The 11,892-nt window shown below is 44.4% G+C and overlaps 1 protein-coding gene across 2 annotated transcripts in view; it reads right to left on the bottom strand.

Moving 5' to 3' along the window:
- The window catches only part of CDH11 (cadherin 11, type 2, OB-cadherin (osteoblast)), a 178,567-nt gene that overhangs the window by 164,354 nt on the left and 2,321 nt on the right, over positions 1 to 11,892 (bottom strand). The window contains exon 1 of one of the 2 annotated variants that reach the window (XM_011952218.1): positions 11,773 to 11,892. The exons of the other annotated variant lie outside the window; for it this stretch is intronic. The gene's annotated coding sequence lies outside the window, so the exon portion shown is untranslated. The remainder of the gene's footprint in view (positions 1 to 11,772) is intronic. 2 annotated transcript variants of the gene reach the window in all.

Here is an 11,892-nt window from a genome sequence, read left to right on the forward strand (position 1 = left end):
TGTCTCAACCTCCCAAAATGTTGAGATTATAGGCATGAGTCATTGCACCCAGCGTATTCAATGTTTACTAAAAGCTCCTTCTGCTCCAACCTTACACCTTATCTGACTCTCAACATTCTATTCAGCCTTTGAGAAGAACTCAAAAGCCAGATACCTCATTCAATAATGCAGCAGATATTGTTCCTCATAACAGTCCCGCAAGGATATGTGGGGAAATGAAAACTTTTGGGTTTCTTAGTTGAAAGCAACAAAAATAGACTTTGGGCAGCACAGTCTTTACAGGAAAACTGGAGAAAGAGGCTCAGAAAACTCCCAGGTACGTAGGAAGGCTGGGCAGTTAGAACCACAGGCCAGACTCTGCCATAGAATGAGAAGAGTGAAGGCACCACGGTTGTCCCTGCTGGATATGAGTGGATATGGGTTATTTTACCACCTCTGTGGCCCCTGGAAATCAGATGCTGTATAGCCACTGCTACAGTGACCAGAATGAGTTCTCCATGGCCAATGATATGTGTGTGTGTGTGTGTGTGTGTGTGTGTATGTGTGTGTGTGTGTAAGATACTGAATCCAAATTTAAAACACAGGGGATTTGGTGCTGAGTTGGCATTCTAGCTTCCAGGAAAGTTAGGGAATCAACTCTATGACGCTTTAGGCCTCTGGAGTAGAAGGAACTCTCTTCCTCCTATAAAGACTTTTATTGTGGTTATTTCCTAAACATAGGAAGGTGGTTTTGAGGCCATGCAGTCAAACAATTGAACAAGCAAACAAAATGACAAGCATGTGCTAAATAGAATGAGTGATGCATGGAATGTTGTCTTCCATGGTTTTGAATCACTCAAATGGAAAGTGTGTGTGTGTGTGTGTGTGTGTGTGTGTGTGTGTGTATGTATATATATCTCACATGGTTTAACAAGACACTGTCCCTGCTCGCATCCGGGTATTTTCATTGCCATCGCTTTGTTCTGTTTTTACAAATCTTTAGTCTGACTAAAGATTTAAATTTTAAAATATTTCAGTAGACCTGATCTATGGACTAAAGACTAAAGATTTTTTGTAGAGATGAGGTTTCATCGTATTGCCCAAGCTGGTCTCGAACTCCCGACTAAAGATTTAAATTTTAAATATTTCAGTAGACCTGATCAATGGACCAAACTCAGCAATAGGAAAAGTAACAGCAATAAGAATAACAGCAACTCCATTCCATGAGCTGTTTTAGACAGTTTTATAGATTAATATCATTTAATAACAGAGCTGCTTTAGAAGGCAGATACTGACATTAACCCCAGTGCGATGGGGAAATTGAGAAGCAGATAGAGACGTGTACAGCTGGTTACTGGTATGGTCACGCCTGGAAGCAGGGAAGCCTGACTCCAGAGCCTGTGCTAACACCACTGAAGGTGACTTATCATGTCTTATGTGCACAGGGACAGGTGGGGAAATGCAGCTTAACAGCAGCATGTAAGGAAAAACAAATAAACAAATAAACTGTGGAGCATAAGTCCTCTGGGTGATGTGGCTGGCAATAAAAGCTAATGTAATGTAGCCTCAGGCTGCAATAAAAGAAGTGTGTAGAAGGGAGTTGATAATCTAGAGTCTAGCTGCCTAGATTTCCGGCTTCAGTCCTTTCCTCTGAGGAAAGCTAGAGACAACAACAACAACAAAAAAAATGGGGAGTTCAATCTGGAGATTTTAAGACTGGGGAGAGGGCATCCTGGTAGACAACTTAAAAAATGAATAATTGCAGCAGGGCACTGTGGCTCATGCCTGTAATCCCAACACTTTGGGAGGCCAAGGCGGGTGGATCATGAGGTCAGGGGTTCGAGACCAGCCTGACCAACACGGTGAAACACGCTCTCTACTAAAAATACAAAAATTAGCCAGGTGTGGTGGCACACTCCTGTAATCCCAGCTACTCAGGAGGCCGAGGCAGGAGAATCGCTTGAACCCGGGAGGTGGAGGTTGCAATGAACCAAGATCATACCACTGCACTCCAGCCTGGGCGACAGAGGGAAACTCCATCTCAAAAAAAAAAAAAAAAAAGAAAAGATTAATTGCAATGTGGAGGAAGAATTACATCAAGAATTACATCTATCCTGCATAGCATCATAGGCTACATCAAAAAACATAACCTTTGGGGAGACAGTTTGGCTCAACTGAAGGAAGCATTTCCAAGAGTGAAGGTTCCCAATGTCTCAGTGGTTTGCATAAGTGGGTAATGAGCTCCACATCACTAGCAATGCTACAACTACCACCAGGACATGGTAGCAATGATTCAAGGACCTGATGGCAGAGTTTGTTGGTCTGTAGTCTCTCCCTATCATGGAGGAGTAGAATTCTGTTATTTCTTCCACAAACCACCCTTGATCACCAAACTGGATGTGACTTCTCCTTCCTGTGGCCCAATTTAATGCTTCCTTTGGGGTCCTTACAGTATGAAGCTTTGAGTTTTAATCAACAACCCTAGTATTCTCTGTGCTGTTAATATTATCAGCTCTCTGAAGGGAAGCCCTTGTGATTTGACCACTTCTGTGTGCCCAACCCAGGACCTTTTGTTACTTTAATGACAAAGAAATGGGCTTGAAATGAATTTCAAACCAAACTCTGCCAAAGTGTCGTCTATAGGCTTGGCAGTGGCAAGGTAAGGACATCATTCTTACTCTGTTCTTTACAGAACCTTGGAATGGAGTTAGTAATAGGAGGTGACTATAAAGTAGGACAGAGCTTAAGGCCAGGGCCAAGTGTTGCATTTTGCAATGGATTATCAAACAGCATATGAAATGACACTGGACTGACCACGAACTTCCAAATAAGAGATTCATGTAAAACTTTTAACCTAACTGCCCACAGATATCAGAGGGTGCAGCTTTACATAAACAAGTTGACTAATGATATGTTTACAAAGAAATCAGACCACAGGTACAACTATTTAAATAATCAATTAAACAATGACTTTTGGCCAGGCAGGCTGGCTCATGCCTGTAATCCCAGCACTTTGGGAGGCCAAGGCGGGCAGACCACAAGGTCAGTATTTCAAGACAAGCTTGACCAACATAGTGAAACCCCATCTCTACTAAAAATACAAAAATCAGCCAGGGGTGGTGGCACATGCCTAGTGTTAGCCACTCCGGAATCCGAGGCAGAGGAATGGCTTGAAGCTGGGAGGCAGAGGTCACAGTGAGCCGTAACCTTGCCATTGCACTCCAGCCTGAGCAACAGAGCAAGATTCCGCCTCAAAAAAAAAAAAAAAAAGAAGGAGAAGAAGAAAAAGAGATTGGGTTAAGAGCCTCAAGAGCACAGTTCTGTTCCATTAGACTCTAAATTACTGTGGGATCCTGGGCAAGTCCTGGTTCTTCTCCGGGTTCCTGAACCCTCATCTCTAAATGAGGTTGACTAGAATAGCTGATGATTCAGTTAGTGACTTCATACATCTGATTCCTGAGAATTCTACTTGGTAAAATGGAGTCCTCAGCCCTCCTTAGAGAAAGTAGTGGATTCAGTGGTTCAAAGTGGTTAGACTGTCTGCCATAGGGAACCTGATTTAAGATGTCACGTGGTAAAGCGGGCAATGACAACATGGAGTGGAAGCAGATGGGAGTGATGAGGATGGTGACAGGTCTGGAAGCTATATCTCATCAGATTAGCTGACACTCTGAATGGTAGGAGCAGCCTTATATGGTGACTAAGCTTCAGCATCTGACGCTTGGGTTACAATCCCAGCTTTGTCAATTACCAGCTGTGGAACGCTAGAATACGTGATTTTAACTGCACCCCTCTGCCCGCCCCCCATAAGATGCTGGAAACAGTCTTAAGTAGCTCATGAGGACATTGTGAGTTAATCTCATATTATACAGAATGTTCTTAGTACAGTGCCTGAAACTAACAAAGTGTTCAACAAATGCAGGGTTTTAACTATTATCCAATACCAGGTACCAAATAATTGTACAGCCTTCAGGAAAAGGAAAAAGTGAAGGGGGGTCAAAATATAACTATTGGGAGAAAGTTACCAAAAAAGTTATTTCAGCTCCTTCTTCATTAAAGTGGAGTGCTTTTAATGACTAGAGTTAATGAAATCACCTGTTCACTCCTGGGTTCCCCGAGAGGTAGTTAGCAGGCAGTCATCAGGACATTTAAGAAGCTGTAGGATTATTGGGAAAACAAAAAACCTGCTGATAAGGGAGTTGGATCAGAGGATCTCAGAAGTTCGCATTATGGGTAAAATTTGAAATTTTGTAGGAGCTGAGGGTTGAGCAGTCAGATCAGCTCTTCTGTGTCCTTCTCCAGAGAGTGAAGGAGGCCCAGGCTTGAGACCTGCACCAGACATAGTGGAAAACTCCTGAGCATTTAGAGTCACAGCAGGTTTGGGAAGCCAGCTTCCCTTCTCCCCAGACTCATGAGCTTAGACAAGTGTCTTAAATTCCCTCTGAGAGTCATTTTCCTATTTGTAAATGGAGATGAGAGTACCTTCCTCTCGGGGTGGTTGTACAGAATAAATGAGGTACCTGGTAGAGCGCCCAGCACACAGTAGGATCTCAAAAAGTTGTCTCTCTCTCCTTCCTTTTCCCGGGGAAATACAGACAGATATTCCCTTTCATTGCAAGGTGCAGGCAGGAGGGAATGCCAGCCTGGGGCAAGAACAGATGACACTGGCGAGCCGCAGATGGGAAACGGCAGGACAACCTGGAAGGTCCCGGAGCCTTGGAAAGCCCAGCCTGGCTGTGATCTTGGGTGAGAAACAGTTGGAAAAGCATTCAGGGCTAAGAGAGGGTGAGGATTCCGTTATTTTTAGCATGATGCGAAATCACTGTGCTTTTGCCCGGGCCTGCAAAAGACAGAAACCCACAAGGCAGGACCAGGACTTTTTCAGCCACAGTCTATTTAGGAGTTAAAACTGTCACTGCTCAAAACCCTTACAATCCCAAAATACATTTACCTGAAAAACAAACAGGAATACTCTTGAAATGGAGATGATTTATCAAGAGACTAATTATCTTTTGAGCTCATCTGGAATAGTAATGAGCCCCTTTTAAAGGGAAGCAAACCTGTGATGAATATCTCAATATGGCAGGCTTAGCAAACTTTCCCAGTAAGGTATTACTGCAGGGTAACTTACCACAGCAACCCATATGCAAAATGAACAGAGGGAAAAAAATGCAAAGGTAGGAAGGAGGCAGGCAGTGTTCAAAAGCAGTAATTAGCTCTCAAATCTCAAATCCCGACTGCCTCTTGAATCTTTTAAGTGGAAGAGGGATGGATCACTTAAATTTACGAAATCACTCAAAAAAGGCAGGCACTAAGAAACAATTCATTGCTAATTGGGAGAGGCCTCAATCTAAAACAACTGTTCCGTGCAAGATTTCTGGTCTTATAATGATAAGAAAGAACTGCTACCTGTTCTCATTAGTCTGTGAAACTGAATCCCAAGTCTATTTCAGACAGGGCAAGCAACCCCAGGACAGACTGAAGGCTCATCGGGAGCTAGGCCTTGTACTAAACTCTCATTTTATCTTTCCAAGAATCCTAGGATGCAGATATTATTATTAAGTCTATCGTTACCATGAAGACACCTAAGTCTTGGGGAGCTTATCTAGCTTATTCTGGGTCACATACTTTGTAAGTAATGGAGGCAAAACTCTTCACTCACAAAATATAAGACTACACCAAAAAACCTCGGTAATCAAAATAAGTAATACTTTAATGCAGTATTTTAAAATTCAAGATTAGTTAGCCGGGTACAGTGGCTTACACCTGTAATCCCAGCACTTTGGGAGGCCAAGGCAGGAAGATTGCTTGAAGCCAGGAGTTTGAGACCAGCCATGAGCTACAATCATAACACTTCACTACAGAGTGAGACTCTGTCTCTAAAAACATAAATAAATAATGAAGATTAGTGGGGAAAAAAATCTATGATGAGCAAAAGTCAAAATTTTCAATCAAGACAGAATCCAGCCATGCACTTACTTGGCCTCACTCTCTTCACCCTCATCCTGGCCCTGCTGCTGCTTCCAAGATTGAATAACTGGTCCAAGCCTCTAGCATGATGAAAACTGAACTTTCCAGAATGAGTTTATGGGTAAAACATTCCAGAGATCCAAGGCAGGGTAGGTATGCAGCAATTTGAGCTACTACGCTTATCCTCGCTTCCTCCACCCTTGCTCTTTTTGAGAATAATAAAGATGCATTGATAGCAGGGACTCTCCCCTAAATTCTCACTGTGTGCTCTCACTGATGGAGCCTAATGGAGGCTGAAATGAGATCTCTACGTGTCTTAAACTAAGATCAGAGAGGAGCCTCCCCTACCATGCTGGTTGCCATGTGAGGTGATCATCACAGTGAGGACAAAGCCGGGCTCCAGGCCATTTTCTTCAAGAGAGCTGAATGTGAAGAGCTAACTTTAATTTGTGAAAAATCATTTCATTGCAGAAGACCATGTCAGGGGGATTTCTGGCAAATAAACGGTGTGGAGTTTAGGAATCAAAGGCTTTTTTTCACCTGCAGTAACCAGGAAATTTTGAGAATAAACCCCTGCTCATTCACAAATATTGTTTGAGGGACACTTGGTGCCAGAAAACAAAGAATAATACCTTGGCTACTGTTTACTGCAGTCCTTAAAGCTGTTTATATCAGTTTCCTAGATTCAGCTCTCCAAGTGGCTTAAATGAGGAGAGAGAGAGAGAGAGAGAGAGAGAGATGAGAAATTGGCCTCCATGAGAAATAGCATCATTAGTTTCTCTCATACTTTTGAGTTTCTTCCTCCTTTCCCTCTCTTCTCTCTCACATTCCTCTCACCTAATTTCCTGATGTACCAGATTCTCTGATTGAGCAGAAACCTCGACCACACAGACTGTGAGAGAAATGCTTTGTCTCAATAAGAATCCCTGAACTCTGCAACTGTCTCATGACTAATTAAACCAAATAACAATGAAATTTTGCCTCCAGTTCTAACAATGTGCATTATTCACAAGAGCTTAGAATTTAAAATTGTCCTTTCTAAGTTAACTAAACTGTCCAGTGATAAGTGAACGTCGGTTTACAAAACACTTTGTCTTACTTTCCACTGAGTTACTTAATACTCCCTCCCATGATCCATTTGCATTGATTCCTTCTTCATCAACCGTCTATGCATTCCAACACAGCTCAGAGCTGTAAAGAACTCCACTGCTGAATCACCAGGGAGGCAACTGTACTCACTTAAGACAAAAAACACAAATAAGTATCCACTTAAAACAGTACTTTTTTTTAATAGCGTTTTCCTCTTAATCATAATATAGCATTAGTTTCTTTTTGCATTCTCCTCCTGAACTTTCATGACACATCAAACAGGAGCAAATATCAATCTGTGTAGCCTGAAATACACAATTTAATCATAAATCATAATTTCCATATCAGGAGAAAAAAAATCAAATGATTATACTCCAGTGCACGAGGAACAATCTTGAATTAAATTTTACTCTCTCTGCTAAAGTTAGGTTTTCACAGCAATATCAAGAATGGTTTAAAGGAAATAGGAAAACAGTTACTGCTATATTAAAACTCCATGCCCCTAAGTGTTTACCGAAGATCAAACTGCTATTCCTTTTTGCAAATGAGAAGTGTCTTGCAGACATCGTCAAAACCTGATGTAAGAACGGGCAATGGTATCACAGTAGTCTCACTGATATTTTTCTTCTTTGTCCATCCCCTTCCACTTGGAGTCAGAAATGATGCTCTTTTTGCCAGGAAAAAAATCCAGAAAATCCTCCCAGATCACTGTCTCAGTGAGAACTGACCTTGTTTATCCTGCAGCCCAGCCCCCACCCTGGCTGCTGCTCAATGTCAAGTTACGAGATTTCCCAACTTTCTAGTAAACTCCAAAGTGGGAAGGAGAGGCTGAAGGTAACAGGATCCACCCACTAGAAAGATGCTAATCCTGACAAACTGCTCGAGCAGTAGCTTGAACCACAGCTAGATTGAATTCGGTCTCTCCTGAGAGGGCCAGACAAGGCTGGTAAGTAACAAAACCGCTTTTCATGATGCCCTCAAAAGCAGATGGGCTCCATGCAGAAAGTTGGAGAAGGGTGCCATTGCCCTCTAGTGGCCAGAAGTGCAATCTTCCGCGAAGGAGTCCATTTCCAGAGATGTACAAGGCTCTCAATGTCAGGGTAAAATTATAGCAGAAACATGTCTAATTATGCTCCTCGAGTGTTTTCTTTAGTCCTTCCTGCTCAAAGGGGAGGCTGCGGATGGCTATCACAGGAATCCTGATGGAACAGCTCATTCTTAACTCCTACTGGTGCACCAGGATGTGTCCAATTTTCTCCAGCTTTATTTTTCTTTTTCTTTAGCAGACCTGTTGATGGTTTTCCCCTAATCAATTAAATCACAAATTCATATAGACCAACTACTTTTATATATTTCAGAGTTAATAACTTTAAATTAAAAAGGCTGAAAACTCACAATTCTTGGTAAGTGCAGAATAGGAATTCTTGACAAACTAGGTAACGTTTTAAGAAACAGCAGCCAATTCCATAAGGGAGAAAATCATCCCAAACACATTTCAGTTCCTTAAATCATTGACTAGTGAATTCACACAGTGCTCAAATTTTCTAGGAAAAAAAACTTGGAAGTTCATAGTCATTCCTCAAATTTGACAATTCAAGAAAAAAAGTTTGATACCTACTTTCAAACTTTCTATATTCCACTGTTTTATTATTATTGAATGATTAAGTCTGCCTGTGATCAAAGTGAAAACATCAATATTGAAAGTAAATTCCAATGAAATTGTTATGTTTCTCGAACATCTACCGACATAAATGTATTGAGAACGAAGGAAGACTAAAATCAGATTCGAAGATCTTGTTTAGATGGTTCTGAAAAACAGATCTGAAGATAACAGATAAACGTTTACCAACTTCATAAGTTACCACTTCATAAGTCACCGGAATTCACAGGCAAGGTTCCAGGACACACTATGCTCCTAGGAATGCAGTACTGGCATTGTAAATCAGACCACGAGGTCAATGTCATGGCGTTTCCCATATGAGGGTCCCCAAACCAGAATCTTTACAAAGCAGCCATGTAATTCTATTCAAAGGGGAAGAAAAACCATGAATTATGAAGACAATTGCATTAAAAGAGCATGAAATTGATCCTTATTCCCCCAAATCACGGCGTGGCTCTCCAAGTCTGTCCCCTGCCCCCTCCTCCCACAAATACACAAACGTGCACATCCACAGCCACCACTCTCCAGAGGAAACATGAGTTCTAAGACATAAAAAAATTGCACCGTAACTATTTTTTTTTATTTTCAAATTAACAAAAGATTGCATCTTAATTGAAAATAGAATTTAGGTTTCTAGTAATTTTGCTGTCTGGTGTTCTGATAAGAATGCTGAACATAATGAAAGTTCTGAAGTGCTATCAAGATGGTCCACTGCTTCAGCGAGAACTATTTTAAAAGCTTATTTTCCTAGGAAGCAATAAGCAGCCATTTGAATAAATCTACATGTCTGGGCCTCGCCAAATTATCCAGTCTCAATCTGTCCAAGGCATGCCTTCATTCCCCCTTGCCCAGGGGTGAGGAGGGTGGTGTGCTCTTTCAAACAATGTCATAAAATGCCCAGTTTATGCAGACTCTGAAGTAACAACTAAAATGATAGTAATAATTTTTATTAATAATAGTGCATGCCTGCAAGACATTTTAATGTCTTAATTTACAGTGTCTCAAAAGTAAGATGTAAAGATAATTCTTACTCAAGCAAAGATGCCTTTCCCTGGTCTCTACTGAAAAGCACTCACATTCCTTTTGTACTAGGCTGGATTTCAGTTTTACGTAGAGGTTCGAATTCCAGAGCCCACTGGCCAACTCTAAAACTTGAAATCAGAGATTGCATTTAAGGAACTTTAGTGGCTGGAGCCTCAGAGTGCCTCTCGTATTGGCCACAACTCTGTCCCTTTGTTTTGTAACTTTTTTTCCTTTGTCCTATTGGAAGAAGACTAGGCTCCCTGCAGCTAGGGTTGGGCAGTTAATATTTCTGTTCTGGTGTCTGCACCTACGTATTTGTAGGAAAAACAATTCCAGGATTAACGAAAAGAAGGTCAGTCCCTTCTCTTCTCCTCTGCCAACATATTAGGCTCTAGCGCTCAGACCCCAGCCTGGCAAATGTGCTGATGCGATGCTAAAGGATCCTCGCTCCTGAGAACACATCTGCATCCCCATCCCCAGGAAATCCAGACACCCCGCAAAACCATCGATGTCTGCTGCAAGCCCAAGTGATAAGGAAATGGATCCGTCCTCTCGCCAGATTAATTATGGTAGCTTCCCTGTGCTTAAAACGAGAACTTACTGCCTCCTATTAAACCGAAAGCCATGATTAGAAGAAGAAAATAATAAAAGATTTCAGAGCGATCGCAGCAAGATTTCTTTCGGGGGAGACGAAGGGAAGACCTTAGTGAAATCTATACCCTCATACAGCAGGGTTTCAAGAACAATCCCCCACTCGCATCCCTTAGGGATGACCGGTCGTCATGCAGGGATGGTATTAAATAATTAAAAGATGCAATTTCTTAATAGCAGTGTGATGGCCCATGAAATTCCTACTGCATTATCAGCAAAAGCAACAGGGCTGCTTCTAGCACCTAGAAAACCTTTCACCCGGGAGAGGCAGGCGCAGGGAGCCCCCGGCGAAAGTAGGCCCTCGGTAAAAAACGAACAAGGAAGCCGGACCCGCAAGCCTCCCCCGACCCCACTTTCTCTGGGGACTCCGCTTCACAGCCTGAGCGGGCCCTCCTACAGTTCCTCCTTGTCGGTGGGGGGCGGGGGTGGCGGGTGCGGAGAAGGGAGCTCTCCTTGCCGCCCTCCCCATCCGGCCGGCTTCTCAGTGCTTCCCACCTCCCGGCCAGCGTTCCGGAGGCAGAGCGCAGGGAGGGAGGCCGTGCGTGCCGGGAGCTGGAGAGGCTTGGCGCGCTCCGAGAGGCGGCGCAGCTTTCGGGAAGGTTTGGTTCTCAAAGTTAACGTTGACCCTGGCAGCTTTCGCCAATCCCAAGCCAGAGGCGAACCCGAGTCTGGGCCGCTCATGGACCTACCCCTGAGCTGGTGGGAGCTTACAAACGGGCTCCGGAGCTCCCGCAGAGACTCAGGCTGGAGGGCTGTAGCGCACCGCAGCTGGCTACCCCAGAACCGCAGTCGGCGGCCCCAAACCCACGCTATTAAAGTGCGGGCAATCGCCTTCCGGAGCTAGGGTCCTTCCGTTTTCCCGGGCTTCCGCGGCAGTCTCGACTGGAGGGACTGAGCCCCGGGGAGCTTGAGGCAGGGATCCGGGAGGATGGAGTAAGAACCCTGCAGAGCGGGGTCATGTCGCCGCTTTGGGGAAGCGGCGCAGGGCTGACGGGCACCGCGCCGTGGGCGACTTTCCCCAGAGACATGACCCGGGGCAGTCGGCGTGTCCGGAGCTCTGCTCTGCAGCTTCTTGCCCCAGCCAGGTACAAACCCCCTCTGCCGCGGCCTCGGCGCAGACCCCAGAGGAGGCCGGAGCCCAGGAGAGTCGTGGAGCGCACATCTGGAGCCTCCGTCCCCTGCACAGCCCGCGCCCACAGCTGGCTCCCTTCTCCCCTTCTGCTTTTTAAACAAATCTCTCCCTCCCTTTTGCTTTGCATTAGTGAAACCTTCTCGACTCGGATACCACCGTCTCCCCCACCACCCCGCCCCGCCAAGACGTTCTCTTCCTGAGAAAATCCTGCCCCCCACTCCAAGAAGCCCCAACCAGGCGAGAGGAAGGGACTGGCGGCGCGCCTCACCTGGGGCCCTAGCGGGTGGACGCAACCTCCGGGCCGCCCGTCCCTGGCGCAGGGCAAGCGCTGCGGTGTTAGCCCCGGCCCCAGTCCCGGTCCCATTCACAAGTCAGCGGCGGCTGCGAG

The sequence above is a fragment of the Colobus angolensis genome, unplaced genomic scaffold (assembly GCF_000951035.1).
Source record: "Colobus angolensis palliatus isolate OR3802 unplaced genomic scaffold, Cang.pa_1.0 Scaffold339, whole genome shotgun sequence".
NCBI classification, from domain to species: domain Eukaryota; kingdom Metazoa; phylum Chordata; class Mammalia; order Primates; family Cercopithecidae; genus Colobus; species Colobus angolensis.